We start from the raw sequence: 24,363 nt of genomic DNA, 5'->3' as shown, positions 1-24,363 counted from the left end.
ACTGCAGATCAAGAGGTCCCTGGCTCAGCTCCAGCTGCCCTCTCCATTGCCCATACGAGTCGTGGTCTTTGCTCAAGGGTTGACACCGCCATGCATCCCCAAGAGGCTGGAGGTGCTGCTGGGTCACCATCTGCCCTGCAGGGGTGTCCCCACCCCAGTCCTCACAGCAGGCTTGGCGTCCCGCTCAGATAAATTTGAGAAGTGTCATCTAATAGCCCACGCCACAACTCCATTGCCCCTTTCCTCCCTCATCCATGCCAACAACCTCTCTGAGCTTCTCCTTTGCTTGTGCTGCTTCTGCCAACCTCAGTGGAATTCCTGCGGGAAAATGACCATGCACCAGCAATAGGCTTTTTCTCCTTCTCTCCTTCTTTCTCTTTCTCCAGGCTCTCTCTGCATGTGCCCCTCAGGGTTTCCCTTTTCCTTAAGATGCTGCACCACCTAGACAGGCTAACTTCAGCCCCTGTTCTTCTCAGGTGCTGTGAGAGAGCCAAACCATCAGGGTCTGTGATGGCTGGGGATGGTCCCCTGATGCCACAGTCGCCAGCATTTCCTCTTCTGCACTTCCACGTCTTTCCCTGAGGAGGAGGAGATTCAAAATTCAGCTGAGACATATGGTAACTGGAAAAGAAATAAGATTAGACACCAAGTGGAAACAGGGAAATATTTTACTTTGGCCCTTGAAAAGGATGAGTTGTTATGAAATTTACAAACAAACATAAAACACTTCTATAACAGTCTCCATTTGAGACTTAGTGGGTATGCACATTAGGAGGAGTGATCCCATGTGCAATCAGCGATGCAATAAAGAATACCAGCTAAATAGTCGTTCAGGCTATTGAGTCCTGATTTCGGCTTTTCACGGCATCACAGGGTAGACCCATCTCTCATCATGTGTGCCAGTGCTCCACCAGCCTCGGGGTGAAGAACCTTTCCCTAATATCCAACCTATTTTGCCAGAAGTGGTGGGCAGCACGCCTGTCACTTCTTATCTGGGGTAAAAATTCTCCTGCTACTACTGACAGCAATCTGACAGCAATCGCTCCAAGGGATCAGTGATGTGGAGGTGACCAGATTGCTGCTGAGGGATTTGCCGTGGGGAATGGGGGTATGACCCACTCTGGGCCAACTGGCTTGGGGACTCACCAAAGCAATCATCATCCACCAAAACCAGTAGCTGCTCAAGGCAGACTTTAGCCCAGGAACAGGTAATGGCTAGAGTCCCGTGTCACCAAAATTTGCAAGCAGCCCGTGCTCACCGAGGAGAGAGGCTAGGATGCAAAGCATAGACAGACAAGAGTAAATATATACTTGTGTGCATGAGGCGTTCCAGCCAAATCAGGGGCACTTTCAATGCAGTTTTACACGAGGTTCTTATACCCCTCAAAAGTTTGGGTACAACACGACTTGACTAATCCCTAAGAACCACATTACTCACAAGTTGCAACAAGGCTAATACCAGCTCTCTTTGTGGGAAAAGAAGTGACGGGGGTGTGGAGCAGCCCTGGAAGAGGTCCCCAAGAGACAGTGACCTCTCTGACAGTGGCAGTGTTCAGAAGTCAACAGGCCAAGGTCAGGAGCCTACTGAGGTACTTGGGAGGTTTGGTCTGCTTGGAGCAGGAGGTTGGCCCAGAGGACTTCCAGCGGTCCCTTCCAACTTTCATTATTCTGGGGTACGCTGAGTCTCATGGGCCCCTGAGCAGCCACAAAAAGGCAATGCCTTTGAAGACAGCAGCAGCAGCAGCATGAGACTGCAGAGAAGCAGCAGTTGTTTCAGGAACGGTGCTAAACTGTGAGGAAACAGCCTAAGGGAAAGCAGCACTTTCTGAGGAATGAGGCTGTGAGCTCTGGTATCCCTGGCACGCCTGAGGCCAGGGCACTGTGTCCACTGAAGTTCACAGCAGGGTGACTCAAGTTTGCGTGGCGTTCAGGGTTTTTCCCAACTCTCCCACATCACGATGAGTCCCAGCTGCTCTGGGAGACTGATCCGTTGTCCCTTTGAAACCTGAAATATGTGGAATGGTCCACTGCACCCCTGACCCTGGAAAAAGGGCCAGAGCTTTTGGTTCCCTGCCCTGAGCCTCTCCACAAAAGCAGGCCATCCAGGTCTCTGGCCTCTGGAGTGTCCTTGCTGAGCAAAACTGGTCACTTTGGGTGTGCTTCTCTTTCGGGGAAGGCCACAGGCATCTCTGTGATCATCCTCCGAGGCACTGATTTGCTCTCTTGTTTCCAACAGGGTCTCCACTTCCTGGACGTGGCATTGGAGATCCCCTGGAGATCTCACTTGAAAGATATGTGCCTGACCCTCTGGTCTGTTTTTTCTCATTATGAATCTGCCTTCACTCCCTGGACATGAGGTCAGAAAAAAACAGGCTGTGGCGAACCCTGATGAGCATAAGCAGGGTCCTCGTGGCCCTCCCTCCTGCCCACAAGGGGCTTCCGTCCAGCCTACAACAGTCCTTCCCTGCTATTGATCTTTGCCACAGCCCTGGAGATCTCCCAGTATCCAGGGACCTGGAGGAGGTCAGCAGTGCCGAGACCTCCCTTCCCAGTCTGTAGCATACCTTGTCAATGGGAGCAGGATGTCCCATCCACGCAGGCATTTCTGGTGCGAGGTGAGGACAAGTGAGGTGGGCAAGGGGGTTTTGTTGTCTCCCTGGGAACCCGCTACAGTGTGGATGCGGTTCCCATGGCTGCAGCGTGGTCAACTGCAGGGAGCCCAAAAGGGGACTGAGCCCCCATAGTTGGCAGGATTCAAACCTGCGTGGGGAAACCCCAATGGATTTCTAGTCCATCGCCATGAATCTGCCTTCACTCCCTGGACATGAGGTCAGAAAAAAACAGGCTGTGGCAGACCCTGATGATCATAAGCAGGGTCCTCGTGGCCCTCCCTCCTGCCCACAAGGGGCCTCCATCCGGCCTACAACAGTCCTTCCCTGCTATTGATCTTTGCCACAGCCCTGGAGATCTCCCAGCATCCTGAGACGCAGAGACATCTCTCAGCTTTAGCCTGAGTCCCCTGGACAGAAAGCAACTGAGAGCTGGTGTGAGGTGTCCTTCAGGACCCCTGGGGCTCTGGGACACAACATAAAAGCCTGCGCTGCTCCAGGCTCTGCATCCTCATCTCCTGCCTGCCTTTCCTGAGAAACCCTTTGCCAGAGAAACACCTCCTCTCCATGCTGGGTGCCATTCCTGTCCTGCCCAGCACTTCTTGGTGTGGAGGTGGTTCCCAGTCATCCCAGGGCAGGGCTGGCCCAGCTGGACTGGATGGTGGCCAGTCCTAAATGCTGCAAGGCATCCCAGAAAGGCTCTGGGCAGCCTGAGCTGGTGGAACCTCTTATGGTGAGGGACGAGGTGGAAGTGCTGAGGCCTGCATTTCCAGGCTTGTGTTTCCTGTCCCATGCACAGGCCTGAGCATGCAGCAACCAGGCAGAGGAGACAAAAGCAAAAGCGGGATGGAGAGGGCTGGGATGTGGGTGCAGATATGTGCATGGGGCGTGTGGTCCCAGCCTGCCTGCTGCAGGGGCTATTGCTCAGGGGAAAGTACTTCACTGGAGGTCAAGAGGTCCCTGGCTCAGCTGCAGGTGTCCTCTCTGTCACCCCTTTCCTTCTTCGGTCATTCTGACAATCTCTGCGAGCTTCTTTTTCCCTTGCAATGTTTCTCCAATCCTCAGTGGCATGGCTGCGTGAAACGGACCATACACCAGCAACGGGCTTGTCTTTCCTTCTCTTCCTCCAGGCTCTCTCTGCATCTGCCCCCTCAGGGTTTCCTTTTTCCTTAAGATGATGCACTGGAGACAGCTGGTGGGGCTGTGCTGATTGGGATGCATGGTGAGATCAGGCTCCTAAGTTCTGCTCAAGAACCAACAACAGCGGACCTCTTTTCATGGTTCATTCTCAGCACTCTTCCCCCAACTTGCCTACCATGTAAAAAGGAAGCAGGATTTCCCATCCATGCAGGCATTTCTAGGGGGTGGCAAGAACAAGGGCTGTAGGCAAGGTGGTTTTGCTGTGTCCCTGGGCACCCTGTGCAGCTGGAGAGACTGTGTCTCTGCAGGTGAGTCCCACAGCTGCAGCATGGCCAATTGCAGGGAGCCCAAAAGGGGACTGAGCCCCGTAGTTGGCAGGACTCGAACCTGCGCGGGGAAACCCCAATGGATTTCTAGCCCATCACCTTCACCACTTGGCCACAACGACCTGCTCCAGGCTCCCTGACCTTCACGGTCAGCCTTGAGTCCCGCCACTGAGAGCACTTGAGCGCTCACCTCATTACTTCTGTCAGTGTACCCCAGTGCATCTTGCACGTATGCTCAGGAAGCAGTGACTTTTCACAGCCTGCCCTGAGTACTCCCTCTCAGAGGACAGAAGCAGGCGGATTTTTCAGGTCTGGATATAGGCAGTGTGACTGCAAGATGGGGTTAGGGTCAGCATTTCAGTAGGGAAGAGAGCATGCGCAATCACAATCCCCCTCTTCTTGACTCCACCTACTTGTAGCATTGCTGATGACACAGTGGGAGTCTGTAAATACAGTGCAATGCAAACCCCACCACCCAGGCTGGTTTTTGACTGTCAGCATAGTGAAGAATGTTGCGTTTTTTGCTTAAAGCAACCTCGGTATCAGAGACTTGAGAGGCTTTGTCCCCTTCAGGTAGAGGTGTTGAGAGACGCTCCTTGTGTTTCCCTTGGCACACAGGCTATGAGCTGCAAGAGTGATGAGGGTGGTTTACTTCTTACTTACCAGGAATATCGTTACACCTCATTCCAGTGAGATTTTTCTCCTACAAAACAGGAGAGCATGGTCAGAGAGAAATGAGCTAGGAATAGAGTGTAATGAAAACAAACAAACAAACAAAAACACCCCAGTGACCTTCTTGTTCTTCACGTGTCTGAAAAGGATTTCCCGGATGAGTTGCTCCTTCCCTTTCCAGGCTTCCAGGTGAAGGCTGACGAGCCTCTGGTTCCCCAAGTGCTGCTTCATGCCCTTCTAGAAGATAGGAGTGACAATGACGTTCTTCAGCGCCTCAGGAACCTCTCCCAGTTGCCGTGACCTTTCAAGACAGTTGAGAGCAGCCTTTTCCAGAAGACCTCCTTGTCTATGACAAAGGGGTGGTTGGTACCAAATAAGCTTCTAGAGCACTGGCAGAAGTGCAGACAACATCCCCTGCAGCTGCTTTCCCACGTGGTGTTACAGAGATGGGACCCATCTGCAAAAAGGATTCTGTCTGGGTTCTGCAGGGGAATATCTCGGAGGTCGGGGCAGGGTGTCTGGGCGTTGTTCTGTGACAGAAAGAGAGTCCTCTGGGTCCCCACCAGAAAGGGCAGGAAGTCATGACGCAGGATTAAGGACAGACAGCCAAGAAGAGTTATGGTGGCCACTGATTGGAGTAGTTTTTGCACTTAGTCAACTGCGAGTTGGAAATAGGCTGGATTTTTCCCTTTCAGCAGAAGGGCTGTAACAGGGTGGGGAACAGCAACAGTCGAGGGATGACCCAGGGCCAGAGTATCAGCTTTTCAAACAAAAGAGCAGCAGCAGCAGCAGCAGCAGTGACGGCCTGTTGGCGAGGTGGTAGATCTGCAGTTACAGGATCCTATGCAGAGCTATAATGGGTTATGGGCTGATGGTTTTTAAGACAAAGAGACATGAGAAAAGCCAGAAGTGCACAGACTTGAAGGAAAACCACCGCCATCAACCAAGCACGGAGCTGTTTTTCCTGCAGCTGAACAATTGTAGAAGGGGCTTGTTTGGTCAAGAGGAATGAGTGAAGCAACAATGTCACTTGACAGAGTGACTCTTTAGAGAGTGTGACTCTTTAGAGATTTAACCCTACTCCAGTGACTGGGCGTTTCTCATGCCTCTCTGAATGCAGCCTGCTTCTAGTAAGTTAGCTTTGGGCATGACAGCATGGCCTAACCTGTGGGTTCAGAAGTACCAGATGGCAGCCCGATGCTTCAGGCAGGCCAAAAGTACGAGGAGGCTATGTCCTCCGTGTCCCAGGCTAAGTCTGAGATCTGGCAGAGGGTCACCGCATGTGTGTCCTCTCGTCTCAGTGCTGGGAGCAAGGGCCCTGCTCTCAACACAGAGACTCAAACCTTGGCAGAAGGAGGACAGCACCGGTGCAGCTTTTCCCTGCTGCGTGCTTGGACCCTTCTTGGGCAGGGAGTGTGGTGGTGCCAGGGCACGAGGGAAAGCTCCCTCAGGCTCACAGTGAAATGTACCTGACTCTGGAGCAGCCTTGGGAGAGAAAACCTTGTTCTCTCTGAGGGAGAGGCCACTTTGGGACAGAAGGTGACAGCGTGTCCTGGAAGAAAGGACACGGACTGGAGGGCAGCCAGGATTGTCCCAGCACACATGGAAGGCAGTCCAGCTTGTGCAACCCATAGCTAGTGGCTTTGGGTCCTTCTGCCAGCTCTTCCCTCTGTCAAATCTCATCCCCTGCCCTCTCTCCCGGTCCCCTGTTCGGTAGGGTCAGGAGACTCGCTAGGGCTGCAACCGAGGGTAAGGATTTCTGGTTAAAGGCTGCTTAGTGTGAGCTACAAGGTGAGAAACAGAAGAGGCAATAACTGACACAGTCTGACTGACAGGCTGAGCAACATGGGGGTGAAGGGGGGGCAGCAGCAAAGGCCCCAAGTGCAAGCATCGAACCACCGATTGCTGGGCCATGAATGTACTCTGCGAGGCGGAATGCCGAAGCGGTTCTTCTGGAAACTTCCTAACGAGGTCGAATCAGGAGAAAGTAAGATTCTCTCAGGTTACCAGCCTGAGTCTTGTAAGAGAGGTCATGCCAGGCTTTCTCCAAGAGCTCTGCTGCTCCCCTGAAAGGCCCCGTGGCCCTGGAGGAAGCCTGACTTTGGTCACGGCCAGGGAGGCGACACCACCAGCTCTGCCAGGAGCGTATGGCTCATCTGAGGTGGCCACCGGGGAAAGCAAGCAAGCATCCAGGAGGTCTCATGGTGTAATGGTGAGCACTCTGGACTCTGAATCCAGCGATCTGAGTTCAAATCTCAGTGGGACCTCAACCTTTTGACTCCCTCAGGGCTTTCCTCAGCATGCTCACACCTTAACGGCCTTGCTGTTGTGTCAGTTGCTTAATGCACTCTGGTCTTCCTTCCTTTCCTGTGCTCCCAGCCCTGGGACTGACATCAGTGCCCCCTGCTCCTGCCCTGTGCCCGCAAAACCTCTGCAGCTTTCCTGAGCACAGGCCCCCGTCCCCTCTCTGCTCCCTTGTGCTTGGTGGCTGCTCCTGGCTGAGGGGCTCCAGCAGTGGCTCAGCATACCACACAACGCCTGAGGTGAAGATGATGCAGTCCAAGCCCAGCTCAAAGCAGGGCCAAGTACAGGAGGCAGTTCAGGGCCTTGTCTGGTTGGGTGTTGGACACCTCCAAACATTTAGACTCTACAACACTCCCTGGGCAACCGTTTCCCATGTTGGGACATCCCTCACAGTAAAACGGGGGGAAGTGTGTGGCATTACTTGCATTTCCATCCCTGTCCATTCCTTCTTGCTCTCCCCTTTTCTCTGAGGCCTTTGTGTCTCTCTGTTGCCTGCTTGTTTATTTTTGATCCTCTGGTATGACTTCAGGAAGCTCCACCCACAGCTGGCAGCGTTCCATGCCTGGGGTCGTAATTGGTGCCATGGGAGAGAGCTGATTCTCCCTCTTCTTGCAGAGCAGGTGGCAACAAACCACCACAAGTCTCCAGCTATGCTGGACAAAGTCATTAACGAGAAGGAGCAAATGCAGTGGTACACAACAGAGACTGGTACACAACAGAGACAGGTACACAACAGGTTGCGAATACAAACCCCAATATGAGTCTGTCTGTCTTCTCCTCAGCTCTCTCTTCAGAAACACTTTTCTCCCCTCCATCTCCATTTCTAGCTCCGTGTCCAGAAAGGGCCTGCAGCTGATCTTGGTAACACACACAACAGGTATGTCATCTCACCTGAAGGCTAGATTTGAAGGACTGGGAGCAAAGATGTGCCTAATTGTCTGCTTATTCCACCAGGTCCTCCTCCTGCATTTCCTGGTACAACAGCACGGAAAAGGTTGATGAAGTGAACACAGACCATATAGCTTGAATTGAACCTTAAAAACACACACTGTGCCTACAGCTCCCATGGCCCTCATTGTGCTCCCTGATTTGTAGAGCACTTACTTCTTGGGTTTAAAGTAGGGCCTGTTGAGATAGGATAAGGGATAATGGTTTTAAACTAAAAAGGGTAGATTCAGAGCAGGTATAAGGAAGAGATTTTTTTTACTATGAGGGTGCTGTAACCCTGGAACAGGTTGCTGAGAGAGTTGGTAGATGCCCTATCCCTGGAAAACACTCAAGGTCAGGCTGTACAGGGCTCTGACCAACCTGGTCTAGTTGAAGATGCCCGTGTTCATTGCAGGGGGGTTGGACTAGATGATCTTTAAAGGTCCCTTGCAGCACAAACTGTTCTATGATTCTAAAGCACCTGTGGAAAGGCTGATCATACCCCATCTCCAGAACAAACGTTGCGGCATAGAAGGCGGCACTGGATGCACTTGGCCGTTTGGTTAGAGACTGTGCTGGTTTTGGCTGAGAAGGGGTTAATTCTCCTCACTGTGGGGGTCAGCTACCTTTCCAGCTTCCCGCGCTCTGCCGCGTGGCGTGGCAGGGGGGGGCTGGGAGGGGCAGGGCCATGGTGGGGGCGGCTGACCCCGACTGGCCAATGGCAGGTTCATTCCATACCATGTGACACCGTGACCAGTATATTGAGGGGGGGGCAGTGGCAGCGCGCAGGCGGCGCGGCGTCGGGTCGGCGGGCGGCGAGCGGCTGCGGCGCGTGCGGTTTGTTCCGGCGGTTCGTTCCCCCTCTCCCCTCCCTTCCCCCCTCCCCCGGGGCTTTGCGCCTCTCGTTGTTCTCCTTTACATTGCATTTCTACTGTTGTTTCTTCTAATTTTCATTATTAAACTGTTCTTATCCCAACCCACGAGCGTTGCCCTTCTGATTCTCTCCCCCATCTACCGGTGGGGGAGTGAGCGAGCGACTGTGTGGGGCTGAGCTGCCGCTAAACCACGACAGTCTTTTTGGCGCCCAACGTGGGGCTCGAGGGTTGGAGATAACAACAGCTGCTGGTCACAGCACCATGTTGTCCTTTTTGCAGTTGGTGTTAAAAATCGGTGTTGGTTTGTTGAGTCTGCTGTGTTCTGCTGTGATTAGTAATGTTTTGCCTACAAGATTTGTTATACAAACACTCGTTTTCAGCTTTATCTGGTATTTGGGGTTTTTGCTGAAACCGTTACTGTACTTCGGATACCACCTTGTTGAGGCAATTAGCAATTATACCTCCTCCTCTGAGAGATTTTATATGGAGGAAATACAGAATAATACCTTTGCAACTTTGTTCTATGATGTCTGTGCCTTTGTTACAACAACGTTTTTGTATCTTGAACATCCTTGGGTGGTTAAGGTGCAGTCATTGTTAGTTTTTGGGCATGTTGTTTTGGTTTTGACTAAGCAACTTAAGAATATCACCCAGAAATCTGCCCCGAGGCTTGATAGTTACGAGTGGCAGGGCATGTGGGATAGCATGGGCAAATACCTAGGGCAGTGGGCACCCCCAGTGTTTTGGAGTTTCACCCCCGAGCAAGTGCAGAATCCTAAAAAACTAGTAGAATATTTGGAGAAAGTATGTTGTTACGCTGGGAACTCCAGAGAGACACAGATAACTGCAACGTGCTGGGGTCTGGCCCATGCATACCGAGCCCTGCTCAACAGTATTCAGTGCCCCCAGGGGGAAGAGAATGTCTCTGGATTGAAATGCAAAGTGACTGGCACTGTAGACAATCCAGCCCTGACAACAGGCACTGCAGCCACTCAAACCCCCACAACAAGTACCGGAGCTAGCTCAGAAAATAAACCCGTACCAGTATCAGTTGCCCCCATACATAAGACGAAATATTGGAAGCGGACATCAACTCGTTTAGAACGGGATGATGAAGAACCAGGGCCATCGCGGGGAGAGGAGGGAGAAGTAATAAATGAAATAGAGACCACCCGATCCCTGTCCTTAAGCGAGTTGCGAGATATGCGAAAAGATTATAGCCGTCGTTCAGGTGAGCACATTGCCACCTGGCTGCTCCGATGCTGGGATAATGGGGCCAGTAGCCTGGAACTAGAGGGAAAAGAAGCCAAACAATTGGGATCCCTTTCTGGGGAAGGGGGCGTTGACAAAGCAATTGGAAAAAAACCACAAGCCCTCAGCCTCTGGAGGCGACTCCTGTCTGGAGTGAAGGAAAGGTATCCCTTTAAAGAAGATGTTACATATCGCCCAGGAAAATGGACAACTATGGAGAAAGGCATCCAGTATCTCAGGGAATTAGCTGTGTTTGAGGTGATCTATGGTGACCTGGATGATCAACGGTCATCCAAAGATCCAGATGAAGCCGAGTGCACACGACCCATGTGGCGGAAGTTTGTACGGAGCGCACCATCTTCGCATGCAAACTCATTGGCAGTGATGTCCTGGAAAGATGACGAGACACCAACGGTGGCAGAGGTGATAGATAGACTCCGGGATTATGACACAAATATCTCTTCCTCGCTTGTCTCTGCTGTGGAGAAACTATCCCAAGAGGTCCAGCAACTCAAAGAAGATCTGTCCTACTCCCCACCTCGACAGAGCAGTGTCTCAGCTGTTAGGAATAAGCGTCCTTTGGCTCAAAGAAGGGGATACACACCACGGGCCACCCTATGGTTCTACCTGCGTGACCACGGAGAGGACATGATGAGGTGGGATGGCAAGCCTACTTCGACCCTACAGGCACGAGTACATGAACTGCAAGGAAGAACAGTCACTCAGGGAGGCTCTTCCAGGAAAGCTGCTGCTCCAGTTTCCAGCGAGCAAGTCCCCAGACAGAGGAGTAGAAGCGCAGATTTTATTTCTAAGTGTAATAGAGGGACTCCTGATTCACATTTACAGGAAGTGAGTTGTGACTGCCATGATCAGGACTAGAGGGGCCCTGCCTCCAGCCGGGTGGAGGAAAGGGATAACCGGGCTTACTGGACTGTGTGGATCCGATGGCCTGGCACGTCCGACCCACAGGAGTATAAAGCTTTAGTGGACACCGGCGCACAGTGCACCTTAATGCCATCAAACTATATAGGGGCAGAACCCATCAGCATTGCTGGAGTGACAGGGGGATCTCAAGAGCTAACTGTATTGGAGGCCGAAGTGAGCCTAACTGGCAATGAGTGGCAGAAGCACCCCATTGTGACTGGCCCAGAGGCTCCGTGCATCCTTGGTATAGACTACCTCAGGAGAGGGTATTTCAAGGACCCAAAAGGTTACAAGTGGGCTTTTGGTGTAGCTGCCTTGGAGACGGAGGAAACTGAACAGCTGTCTACCTTGCCGGTCTCTCAAAGGACCCTTCTGTGGTGGGGTTGCTGAAGGTCAAAGAACAACAGGTGCCAATCGCCACCACAACAGTGCACCGGCGGCAATATCGCACCAACAGAGACTCTCTGATCCCCATCCATAAACTCATTCACCAACTGAGGAGCCAAGGAGTCATCAGTAAGACCCACTCACCCTTTAACAGTCCCATATGGCCAGTCCGGAAGTCTAATGGAGAGTGGAGACTAACAGTAGACTATCGTGGCCTGAATGAAGTCACTCCACCGTTGAGTGCTGCTGTGCCAGACATGCTAGAACTTCAATACGAACTGGAGTCAAAGGCGGCCAAGTGGTATGCCACAATTGATATTGCTAATGCATTCTTCTCAATCCCTCTGGCAGCAGAGTGCAGGCCACAGTTTGCTTTCACATGGAGGGGCGTCCAGTACACCTGGAATCGACTGCCCCAGGGGTGGAAACACAGTCCTACCATTTGCCATGGACTGATTCAGACTGTACTGGAACAGGGAGAAGCTCCAGAACACCTTCAATACATTGATGACATCATTGTGTGGGGCAGCACAGCAGAAGAAGTTTTTGAGAAAGGTGAGAAAATAGTCCAAATCCTTCTGAAAGCTGGTTTTGCCATAAAACAAAGTAAGGTGAAGGGACCTGCACGAGAAATCCAGTTCTTAGGAATTAAATGGCAAGACGGTCGTCGTCAGATTCCAATGGATGTGATCAACAAAATAGCAGCTATGTCTCCACCAACTAGCAAAAAGGAAACACAAGCTTTCTTGGGCGTTGTGGGTTTTTGGAGAATGCATATTCCAAATTACAGTCTGATCGTGAGCCCTCTCTATCAAGTGACCCGGAAAAAGAATGATTTCAAATGGGGCCCTGAGCAACGACAAGCCTTTGAACAGATTAAATGAGAAATAGTCCATGCAGTAGCTCTTGGGCCAGTCCGGGCAGGACAAGATGTAAAAAATGTGCTCTACACTGCAGCCGGGGAGAATGGCCCTACCTGGAGTCTCTGGCAGAAAGCACCTGGGGAGACCCGGGGTCGACCCCTAGGGTTTTGGAGTCGGGGATACAGAGGGTCTGAAGCCCGCTATACTCCAACTGAAAAAGAGATATTGGCAGCATATGAAGGGGTTCGAGCTGCTTCAGAAGTGGTTGGTACTGATGCACAGCTGCTCCTGGCACCCCGACTGCCAGTGCTGGGCTGGATGTTCAAAGGAAACATCCCCTCTACACACCATGCAACTGATGCTACGTGGAGTAAATGGGTTGCACTGATCACCCAGCGGGCTCGAGTAGGAAACCCCAGTCGCCCAGGAATCTTGGAAGTGATTATGGACTGGCCAGAAGGCAAAGATTTTGGATTATCACCAGAGGAGGAGGTGACACGTGCTGAAGAAGCCCCACTGTATAACAAACTGCCAGAAGATGAGAAGCAATATGCCCGGTTCACTGATGGGTCCTGTCGCCTTGTGGGAAAGCACCGGAGATGGACGGCTGCTGTATGGAGTCCTACACGACAAGTAGCAGAAACTGCTAAAGGAGAAGGTGAATCAAGCCAGTTTGCAGAGGTAAAGGCCATCCAGCTGGCCTTAGACATCGCTGAACGGGAAAAGTGGCCAGTGCTCTATCTCTATACTGACTCCTGGATGGTGGCAAATGCCTTGTGGGGCTGGCTGCAGCAATGGAAGCAAAGCAACTGGCAGCGCAGAGGCAAACCCATCTGGGCTGCCACACTGTGGCAAGATATTGCTGCCCGGGTAGAGAAACTGGTTGTAAAGGTACGGCATGTGGATGCTCACGTCCCCAAGAGCTGGGCCACTGAAGAACATCGAAACAACCAGCAGGTAGATCAGGCTGCCAAGACTGAAGTGGCTGAGGTGGATCTGGACTGGCAGCATAAGGGTGAACTATTTCTAGCTCGGTGGGCCCATGACACCTCAGGCCATCAAGGGAGAGATGCAACATACAGGTGGGCTCGTGATCGAGGGGTGGACTTGACCATGGATATTATTGCACAGGTTATCCACGAATGTGACACATGCGCTGCAATCAAGCAAGCGAAGCGGGTAAAGCCTCTGTGGTATGGGGGACGATGGCTGAAATATAAATATGGGGAGGCCTGGCAAATTGACTATATCACACTCCCACAGACCCGCCAAGGCAAGCGCCATGTGCTTACAATGGTAGAAACAACGACTGGCTGGCTGGAAACATATCCTGTCCCCCACGCCACTGCCCGGAACACTATCCTGGGTCTTGAGAAACAAGTCCTGTGGCGACATGGCACCCCAGAGAGGATTGAGTCAGACAATGGGACTCATTTCCGAAATAGCCTCATAGACACCTGGGCCAAAGAGCACGGCATTGAGTGGGTGTATCACATCCCCTATCACGCACCAGCCTCTGGGAAAATTGAAAGGTACAATGGACTGTTAAAAACCACACTGAGAGCAATGGGGGGTGGGACATTCAAGCACTGGGATACACATTTAGCAAAAGCCACGTGGTTAGTCAACACGAGGGGATCTGCCAACCGAGCTGGCCCTGCCCAGTCAGAAATCCTACATACTGTGGAAGGGGATAGAGTCCCTGTAGTGCACACAAAAAGTATGCTGGGCAAAACAGTCTGGGTTCTTCCTGCCTCAGGCAAAGGCAAACCCATTCGTGGGATTGTTTTTGCTCGAGGACCTGGGTGCACTTGGTGGGTGATGCGGGAGGATGGAGAAATCCGATGTGTGCCTCAAGGGGATTTGATTTTGGGTGAAAACAGTCAATGAACTGAATGGCACAATGTGAACTGCTATATAATATTGTGTGTCACCTCTGTGTTGTATCAATGATATCAGAGTACGAGCCTCCCAACCCATGGAAGATCAACTATGAAACAAGCCGTGCAGCAGTGATGGAACGATGACTGACTCGGTATGCAGCAACCCAACGCCACACACCATCTCTCCCACCCGGAAAGACTGATACAACAGATGGAGCCCAGAGTCATGGACTGCGTGAACTCAATGGACATTTTAATGGACATTTTACAGGGAAGATCCATGAACTAAGGGAATGATGTCTGTGTATTATGTTAAAGGATGGGAAGGGGAGGGGTGGTGGTTGGTACGGTTGTATTGCATCATATGGGACCTGGGCATGGTGTAAGTGGTATGGAATAAGGGGTGGAGAATGTGCTGGTTTTGGCTGAGAAGGGGTTAATTCTCCTCACTGTGGGGGTCAGCTACCTTTCCAGCTTCCCGCGCTCTGCCGCGTGGCGTGGCGGGGGGGGCTGGGAGGGGCAGGGCCATGGTGGGGGCGGCTGACCCCGACTGGCCAATGGCAGGTTCATTCCATACCATGTGACACCATGACCAGTATATTGAGGGGGGGGCAGTGGCAGCGCGCAGGCGGCGCGGCGTCGGGTCGGCGGGCGGCGAGCGGCTGCGGCGCGTGCGGTTTGTTCCGGCGGTTCGTTCCCCCTCTCCCCTCCCTTCCCCCCTCCCCCGGGGCTTTGCGCCTCTCGTTGTTCTCCTTTACATTGCATTTCTACTGTTGTTTCTTCTAATTTTCATTATTAAACTGTTCTTATCCCAACCCACGAGCGTTACCCTTCTGATTCTCTCCCCCATCTACCGGTGGGGGAGTGAGCGAGCGACTGTGTGGGGCTGAGCTGCCGCTAAACCACGACAGAGACCCTCTGCTAAAGGTGGGAACTGTGGTGGGCAGACCTCCCTGAAGCTGAGCTCCATTCTTCCCCTTTGGCTTGAAAGAAGCCCCCTCTTCCCAGCTCTCCCCAGCCACCGCCATCAAAAGGGAGAGAGGTGGCAGCCCTTCAACGGTTCTACTGCAGGGCCAAGCTGAGGCAGGCCCACGCATCAGCCTGAGTAGCCACCGTGAGAGCAGTTCAGCCCACAGGGAGAGAGATGGAGCGGACTCAGGCTCACCTCGTTCCTGGAGGAAAGGGAGGCAAGAGAGGAGGATGCAGAGCCTGGAGCAGCACAGGCTTTTATGCTGTGTCCCAGAGCCCCAAGGGGCCACAAACATTCCTTGCTCATGAAGCATCTGAACACCTAGTAGTTGCCGCTTGCTGAGGCCTCGCTGGTGATTAAGCCCTTGCCTCTTTCACCTGAAATGTTTTGCTCCCACTTCATCCCACCTAGAATCAGGGAATGAATCCTAGAATGGGTTTGGTTTCAAGGGGGCCTTAAAGATAATCTACTTTGAAACCTCCTGCCATGGGCAGGGATACCTTCCTCTAGATCGGGTTGCTCAAAGCCCCACCAAACCTGGTATTGAACACTTTCAGGAGGGGCATCCACAACTTCTCTGGACGACCTCTTCCAGTGTCTCGCCACCCTCACAGGAAAGAATTTCTTCCTAATATCTAATCTAAATCTACCTTCTGAAAGACTAAAACCGTTACCACTCGTCTAATCGCTACACTCCCTGATAAAGCCTCCCTCCCCTTCTTTCCTGTAGGACCCCTTTAAGTACTGGAAGGCTGCTATAAGTTCTCCCCAGAGCCTTCCCTTCTCTAGGATAAACAACCACAACTCTATCAGCCTGTCCTCATAGGGGAGGTGCTCTAGCCCACTGATCTTCTTTGCAGCCCTCCTCTGGATCCGCTGGAACAGGTCCATGGCTTCCTTATGCTGGCAGCCCTAGAGCTGAACAGAGTATGCCAGGCGGAGTCTCACAAGAGTGGAGTAGAGGGGGAGAATCACCTACCTTGACCTGCTAGCCAGGCTTATTTTGATGTGGCCCAGGATGCGACTGGCTTTCTGGGCTGCGAGCGCACATTGCTGGCTCATGTTCAGTTTTTCATCCACCGATATCCCCAGGTCCTTCCCCGCAGGGCTGCTCTCAATCCACCCATGGCCCAGCCTGTGTCCATGCTTGGGCTTGCCCCAACCCAGGTGCAGGACCTTGCACTTGGTCTTGTTGAACTTCATGAGGTTCGCACAGGCCCACCTCTCTAGCCTGTCAAGATCCCTCTGGATGGCATCCCTTCCCTCTAGAGTGTCAACCACCCCACCCAGCTTGGTGTCGTCCACAGACTTGCTGAGGGTGCACTCAATCCCACTGTCCATGTCCCCGACAAAGGTGTTAAATAATATTCATCCAAATATGGACCCCTGAAGGGGCAACACTCATCACCGGTCTCCGCCAAGACATTGAGCCGTTGACCACAACTCTTTGAGTGCAACCAACCAGCCAATTTCTTATGCAGCAAGGGGTCCACCCATCAAAACCATGTCTCTCCATTTTAGAGACAGGATCTTGTACAGAACATTGTCAAGTGCTTCACTCAAGCAGGTGATGCCAGTCACTCTTCCCTTATCCTTCAATGTTGTAACCCCATTGTTGGGGGCTCTATGTTTGTCAAGCACGACTTGCCCTTAGGGAAGCCATGCTGGCTGTCACCAATCACCTCGCTCTTTTCCATGTGCATGCGCCTTCGCATACTACCCAGGAGGATCTGCTCCATGATCCTGCTGGGCACGGAGGTGAGACTGACCAGCCTGCAGTTCCTCAGGTCTTACTGTTCTCCCTTTATAAAAATGGGCATTATGTTTCCCCTTTTCCAGTCACTGGGAGTTTCACCAGTCTGCCAGAACCTGTCAGATTTGATGGCTAGTGGCTTAGCAACTTCATCTGCCAGTTCCTTCAAGACCCTCGGATGCATCTCATCAGGTCCCATGGACTTGTGCGCCTTCAGGTTCCTTAGATGGTCTCGAACCTCATCTTCTCCTACGGTGGGTGGTACTTCATTCTCTCAGTCCCTGCCTTTGGATTCTTTGGATTGGGCGGCGTGCCTAGAGCACTTGCTGGTGAAGACGGAGGCAAAAATGATGTTGTTGGGTACCTCCATCTTCTACATGTTGGTTGTAGCCAGGTCTCCCATTTTGTTCATTGGGGGGTACAGTTTCTTTCCTCTTCCTATGCACCTGAAGAATCCCTTCTTGTTATTTTGAACATCCCTAGCCAAGGTCAGTTCCAGCTGTGCCTTGGCTTTCCTGATCCCCTCCTTGCACTCCCGGGCCATATCCCTGTAATCTCCCCGGGATGTGCATCGCTGCCTCCACTGCCTGTGCCTTTTGGTTTTGTGTTTCAGTTTGGCTAAGAGGTCTTGACTTAGCCAAGCTGGCCTCCTGCCTCCCCTGCCTACCTTTTTGCACATTGGGATTGAGAGCTCTAGTGCCCTGAGAAAAATGGCTTTCAATATCTCCCAGCTCTCGTTTCCTCCTTTATCTCTGAGGGCAGTTTCCCAAGGGGTCCCAAGCACTAGCACCCCAAACTGCCAAAAGCTTGACTTTCTGAGCTTTAGGGTCCTGACTCTACTTTTTACACACCCTGTATCCCTCAAGATTGAGAATTCCACCAGGGCATGATCGCTGCAGCCCAGGCTACCTCCAGTCTTGACCTCTCCAATAAGTTCTTCCGCACTAGTAAACAACAGGTCCAGCAGGGCCTCTCCTCTGGCCAGGCTCTCCCTCACCTGTACTAGGAAGTTGTCCTCAACACTCTCCAGTAGTTTCCTGGACTGCTTGCAGTTTGCCGTGCCACTTTCCCAGCAGAAGTCTGGGAGCTTGAAGTCCCCTCTCAGGAGGAGGGCTTGAGAGCTTGATGCTTCCTAACATCAGAATGATTTGTCTGTGTCCCAGCTTCATAAGGCCAATATACTTGGAGGTCTCAGGCTAGTGCGCAAGGAGATTTTAAGTGGGTTTGTGTCACGTGGATTGCCTTTGTCACATTGCCCTCTTCATAGTGAGCATGGCCACCGGTCACGGTGAAATTGAGCCATAAAGGACACCTCAGCTCAGCTCGCAGGTGCTTTCAGCAGAGGCATTCAGGCTAAGCCTGAGAGACATTTTTTCCCCACGGGTCATTGTAGACACACAGGAGACAGTGGGTAAGTTCAGGCAGAACATCAAGACTACACAATCCCACATGGGAGAAGAGACTCATCTCTCCAGGGATGTGGCAAAGCTCAATGGCAAGGGAAGACCATTGTGGGCTGGAGGGAAGACCCCCGCAGGCAGGAGCGACGGCCATGAGGACCTTGCTTATGCTCATCAGGCTCTACCATGGCCCGGTTTTATGATCAAAGGCATGCCCGCATCCTTCCGTGAAAGAGAAACACACCCAAATTGACCTGTTTTGCTCAGCAAGGTCATCCCAGAGGCCAAAGGCATGGATGGACTGCTTTTGAGGAGAGGCTCAGAGCAGGGAGCTAAAAGCTCACGGCCCTTTTTCCTGGGTCAGGTATTGGGTGGCCCATTCCATGCATTTCAAATGTCAAAGGGACGTTGCATCAGCCTCCCAGAACTCTTAGAAGTCATCATGATGTGGAAGAGATGGGAAAAACCCTGAACTCCGGGAAACATGAGTCACCCTGCTGTGGGCTTACGTAGACACGGTACTTGGGCCTCAGGCGTATCCACGGGAGTTCAGTCCCCCAATGTTCTGCTCTCCTCAAAGTCATTCCCACACATGGTAGCACCATTCCTGAAACAACTGCTGCTTCTGTGCAATCTTGTGCTGCCGCTGCCTTCCAAGACATTGCCTTTTGGTGGCTGCTCAAAGGCAGCCATTGCACCCCAGGAAAACAAAGTTTTGAAGGGACCTCTGATGGTCCTCTGCTCTGATCCACCGCTCCAAGCAGACCAAACTTCCCAGGTGCCTCAGCAGGCTCAGCAGGTACCTCCAGGCCTGGTCCTGTTGACATCGAAACACTGCCACTGTCAGAGAGGTCACTGTCTCTCAGGCACCCCTTCCTGCTCTGCGCCATGCCCCCCGTCACTTCTTTGTCCAGAAAGACAGCTGGCATTAGCCTTGTTGCAACTTGCGAGGGTTGCCTCTTGCCCCTTGGCAGTGCACTTCTCAGGAGAGTCTGGCTCCATACTTTCCATAACCTCCTGTAGCTCATGCACACAGCAGTTCCATCCCGTCCTCCCCACCATGCTCATCTCCACCAGGCTCCACAAACCTAATGACCTCAGCCTCACCCCATACGTCATGTGCTCCGGTCCCTACGTTCTGCCTGGTCCTCTGCCAGGATCTCTCTCCATGAGAGATCATCACCAGCTCTCTTGTCCCTGGGGACACAAAATGGGGCACACCAACCCCAGTCTGGCCTCTGCAGTGCCACGGGAAGGGCAACAATCCTTCCCCTCAGCCCTCATCGATGAGCCTGAGTTCAAAAGGACCTTTCAGGATGACCCCCTCAACCATGTATCCACCAAACAGTGGTGGATGGAGTGCCAGTGAAACCAAAACGTGCTCTCAGTCGCAATCAAATGATTGCCATTAAAACGATGGGTTAGGTTTACTCCTAATAGTTCAGACCAGGGAAGCAGGACTCTAAAAGGCTGATGAAAGTAGTCATAAGGAAAACAAAGCCTCTGCAATCTTTGGAGCTTAATTCCCAGAGCAGGAAGGCATATGCTGCGGTTTAGCCCCAGCCGGCAACTCGGTCCCACACAGCCGCTCGCTCAGTCCCCCACCGGTGGGGTGGGGGAGAGAATCAGAAGAGTAAAAGTGAGAAAGCTCGTGGGTTGAGATAAGGACAGTTTAATAATTAAAATAAAACAATAACAACAGCAACAACAATAATGCAATGAGAAGGAAAATAACGAGAGAGAGGCAAAACCTGGGGTGGGGGGAAGGGGGAACGAACCACCAAAACAAACAACACGTGACGCGGCCGCTCACCACCCGCCGACCCGACGCCGACAGTCCCCGAGCCGCAACCGCCCCGCCACACGCCATCTCCCCCGGTTAATATACTGGTCATGGCGTCACATGGTATGGAATATCCCAGTGGCCAGTTTGGGTCAGCTGTCTTGGCTGTGGCCTCTCCCCTCCCAGCCTCTTGCCCACGTGGCAGAGCATGGGAAGCTGGAAAGGTCCCTGACTACTACGGGCGCTACTTAGCGACACTGAGCCGCTACTTAACAACAACTAAAGCATCAGTGTGCCGTCCGCACTTTACCAGCTACAGTGAAGAAAATTAACTCTATCCCAGCCAAAACCAGCACAGCACAGGAAGAAGGACTCGAGGAGCTGGGCTCCAAAGCAGAGGCAGAAAGGACTGAGCTTCAGTTCAGTCCCCATCCAGAATGCTTCCAATGGGCTTGTAGGGAAGAAAATAATCTTTTAATAAATGTTAATCAGTGAACTCAAATTACGAGTACCAGTTTACTAATGTGACCTTAGCAGGCTGGTTGTAGGCTGTGAACTGCAAATACAGTTGTTCCAGAGCTTTCACCTGAGCAGGAGCAGGAGGCCTGGTCCCCACCCCACCAGCCAAGGGGTCTCACAGCTGAGCCTCCCAGGCCCACAAGTGGGCCACCAGGACAGGACAGTGAGGGTGCCAGCACTGGTGAGAAGACCCCAGGGTTATGGGGTAAGGTCTGGAGGTGGATGGGAAGTGACTATCAGCATTAGGAGGGAAGGCTCCCCGCAGGATGTTCAGTGACATCCGTACTGGGACAGACTTTCTGTCCTCCTTCAAGGCCTTCTGACCAGAAGGAGCTTCCAGGTACTGGCATGAACGGGCAATGCAGAGCAGGTGGCATTCCTTGCACACATCCAGCCCTTGTGCTCTTCATGGTAGTCATGGAGCACACTCTGACCTCTTGGCTCATGCAGATCAAACCTAGAACTAGGTGGTTTTTACAAGCTGCTGAGAATGAGGTAGAGAAGTGGGCATCCTTGAGGTGACGTTGTAAGGACCACATTAAAACTGCTATTCATTCCATCTCTAGACCTTACCCCGTAACCCTGGGATCTTCTCACCAGTGAGTGCTGGCAACCGCACAGGCAACAGGGGGTGCAGAGCTGCACAAGGGACAGTGACGTCTCCAACAGTGGCAGTGTTTGGAAGTCAACGGGACAAGGCCCAGAGCTTCCTGAGAAGATCTGACTGGGGAGTTTGGTCTGCCCAGAGCAGGAGGTCTGCCCAGAGGTGCGTTCCAACCATCATTCCTCTGGGGTGCAGTAGGTCACAGCAGCCCTTCAGCAACCACCAAAAGGCAAATGCCTTGGAAGGAAGCAGTGGCATGAGATTGCATAGAAGCACCAGGTGATTCAGGAGTGGTGCTAAAATGTGTGGAAACAGCCTGGACGGTACCAGAATTTTTGGAGGAATGAGGCTGTGAGCTCTGGTACCCCTGGCATGCCTGAGGCCCAAGTACCGTGTCCACTGAAGTGGTGACTCATGTTTGCATGGAATTCAGGGTTTTTCCCAACTCTTCCACATCATGATGACTCCCAAGTGTTCCGGGAGGCTGACCCCATGTCCCTTTGCAATTTGAAATGTATGGAATGGGCCACTCCATCCCTGACCCAGGAAAAAGGGCCGTCAGCTTTTAGATCCCTGCCCTGAGCCTCTCCACAGAAGCACGCCCTCCAGGCCTTTGGCCTCTGGGGTGTCTTTGCTGGGCAAAACACGTCAATTTTGTTGTGTTTCTCTTTCAGAGAAGGGTGCAGCCATCTGTTTGATCACCCTCCTATGCCTTGCTTTTCTTTTGTCCAACAGGTTCTCCACGTCCCAAGATGAGCCCACACCCATGGTTGGAAGAAGAGTGAAAGCCTTGTCAAGTCTTCAAGCAGCATAGCTATGGCGATCTCAGGGAGAGATTGCTTGAGAGAGACCTGCCTGACCCTCTGGTCTACTCTGCATTGTTATGTATCTGTCTTCATTCCCTGGGCTCAAAAGAGAAGACAAAACCAGGATGTGGTAGAGCCTGATGACTGTAAGCAAGGTCCTCGTGGCCCTCGTCCTGCCCACAAGGGTCTTCCCTCCAGCACACAATGGTCTTTCCTTGTTGTTCAGCTTTGACACATCCCTGGAGACATAAGTCTCTTCTCCCACCATCTTCTGTGAAGCTATGATGACCCCCGCTGGGAGGGACGTGTCTCCCACGGTTAGCCTGAGTCTGTGCACTGAGAGGACTTGAGAGGTGAATTGAGGTGCCCCTAACAGCTGAAGTTCACCATGACTGGTCAGCAAGCTCACCATGAAGAAGGCCATGTAACGAGCGTGACCCATGTGGTGGAAAGCCACTTGAAGTCTCTGCACAGCTAGCCCGAGACCTCCAAGGCAATTGGTCTTATCCGGCTGGGACACAAATTAATTATATTGATGTTAGATGGTATGAAGTGGGAGCAAAACATTTCAGGTGAAAGAGGCAAGGGCTTAATCACCAGCGAGGCCTCAGCAAGCGGCAACTACTAGGTGTTCAGATGCTTCATGAGCAAGGAATGTTTGTGGCCCCTTGGGGCTCTGGGACACAGCATAAAAGCCTGTGCTGCTCCAGCCTCTGCATCCTCCTCTCTTGCCTCCCTTTCCTCCAGGAACGAGGTGAGCCTGAGTCCACTCCATCTCTCTCCCTGTGGGCTGAACTGCTCTCACGGTGGCTACTCAGGCTGATGCGTGGGCCTGCCTCAGCTTGGCCCTGCAGTAGAACCGTTGAAGGGCTGCCACCTCTCTCCCTTTTGATGGCGGTGGCTGGGGAGAGCTGGGAAGAGGGGGCTTCTTTCAAGCCAAAGGGGAAAAACGGAGCTCAGTTTCAGGGAGGTCTGCCCACCACAGTTCCCACCTTTAGCAGAGGGTCTCTAACCAAACGGCCAAGTGCATCCAGTGCCGCCTTCTATGCCGCAACGTTTGTTCTGGAGAGCCCTCAGGTCACATGTCATGCCTGTCCTGTATGTGTGTTAGCAAGATCAGCTGCAGGCCCTTTCTGGACATGGAGCTAGAAATGGAGACGGAGGGGAGCAAAGCGCATCCGCAGAGAGATCTGAGTGAAGGATAGACAGGCTGACTTTGGGGTCTGTGTTTGTGCTCTGTGTTTCAGCTTGGTCCACCTCGCCGAGAGATGTCTTGCTTCAGACCCTGTCTCCCACCACCCTGCGGCGCCTCTGGCCCAACCCCACTTGCAAGCAGCTGCAATGAGCCCTGTGTCGTCCGCTGCGCTGACTCAACGGTAGCCATCCAGGCCTCCCCGGTGGTGGTGACCCTGCCGGGCCCCATCCTCACCTCTTTCCCTCAGAGCACAGCCGTGGGATCCTCTCTGTCAGCTGCTGTTGGCAGCTCCCTCAGCACTGCAGGGGTTCCCATCTCTTCTGGGGGCTCCCTTGGTCTGGGGGGGTCAGGACTGTGTCTGCACCCTCCCCGCTGCTCTCTGAACTGCTGAAGCTGGCAAATCATCCCCTTTGGAGCAGGAAGGAAGACAGGGACCCTGCAGCAGCAGGAGCGTGGCCATTGTTTCCAGAAGAGCCGGGTGTCCTCATCCCAGCTGGCAGGAGAGACCTGTGCCCACTGCTCCTCGCTGCACAGCAGGCTCCTCCGTGCCTCCTCTGGCTCTGCTTTGCTCTGAGCTCCTCGAGAAAGGGCTCGCTCTCTTCTGCTTTGCTGAACCTCCTGCTGATGGGTGAGGGTGTCAGACTTCGGGACTGCTCTTGGTGTGCTGGGGTTGCCAGCAGGTAGAGCTGAATGGGGAAAGGGAAGCACTTTGTGTGGAGCTTTTCCTGTGGAAACAGGTCATCTTCTGTGCCTCCCTGAACCCTGCAGACATGTTCCTTTGTGTCTGTTGTGTGCCACTGCATTTTCCCCTTCTCATTAAAGACTTGGTGCAGCATAGCTGGGAGACTCGTGGTTGGTTGTTCTCCTCCACTCTCAGGAGTCCAACACCTGGGCAAGGAAGAGGGTGCCTTGGGGTTGTAGGGAACATTTGTGTTAGCAGAGTATTTACAGACAGTTCTTTTGCCAAGGCTGGCCTCGCTAAAAGCCAGGCCTGTGTCTGCTGGGCTAGGAGGTGCCCAGCGGCTTGGCCATGAGGCCTCTGGGCTGCAGGGGGAGTCAAGGGGAGTGGCTCGACCACCCTATGGGAGCTGAAATTGTAAGGGAAGCCCTTGGGTGCTTTAGGAGCAGGCAAGGCAAGAGCACTGTGGAGGCAGGCTGAAGAAAAGCTTGCC

At 52.7% G+C, this 24,363-nt stretch overlaps 2 non-coding genes across 2 annotated transcripts; one reads left to right on the top strand and one right to left on the bottom strand.

Annotated features, from left to right (window-relative positions):
* Window positions 1–4,115: 4,115 nt before the first annotated feature.
* Window positions 4,116–4,197, bottom strand: TRNAS-AGA (transfer RNA serine (anticodon AGA)). Its single transcript has one exon. It is a non-coding gene; the product is annotated as a tRNA-Ser (tRNA).
* Window positions 4,198–6,942: 2,745 nt separating this feature from the next.
* TRNAQ-CUG (transfer RNA glutamine (anticodon CUG)) lies at window positions 6,943–7,014 on the top strand. The gene has a single exon. It is a non-coding gene; the product is annotated as a tRNA-Gln (tRNA).
* The last annotated feature ends 17,349 nt before the right edge of the window (window positions 7,015–24,363 follow it).

This window comes from Phalacrocorax aristotelis, chromosome 7 (assembly GCF_949628215.1).
Source record: "Phalacrocorax aristotelis chromosome 7, bGulAri2.1, whole genome shotgun sequence".
In the NCBI taxonomy this organism is placed as follows: Eukaryota; Metazoa; Chordata; class Aves; order Suliformes; family Phalacrocoracidae; genus Phalacrocorax; species Phalacrocorax aristotelis.
Note: the sequence above shows the minus strand (reverse complement) of the source record. Positions and strands in the feature narration are given on the sequence as shown.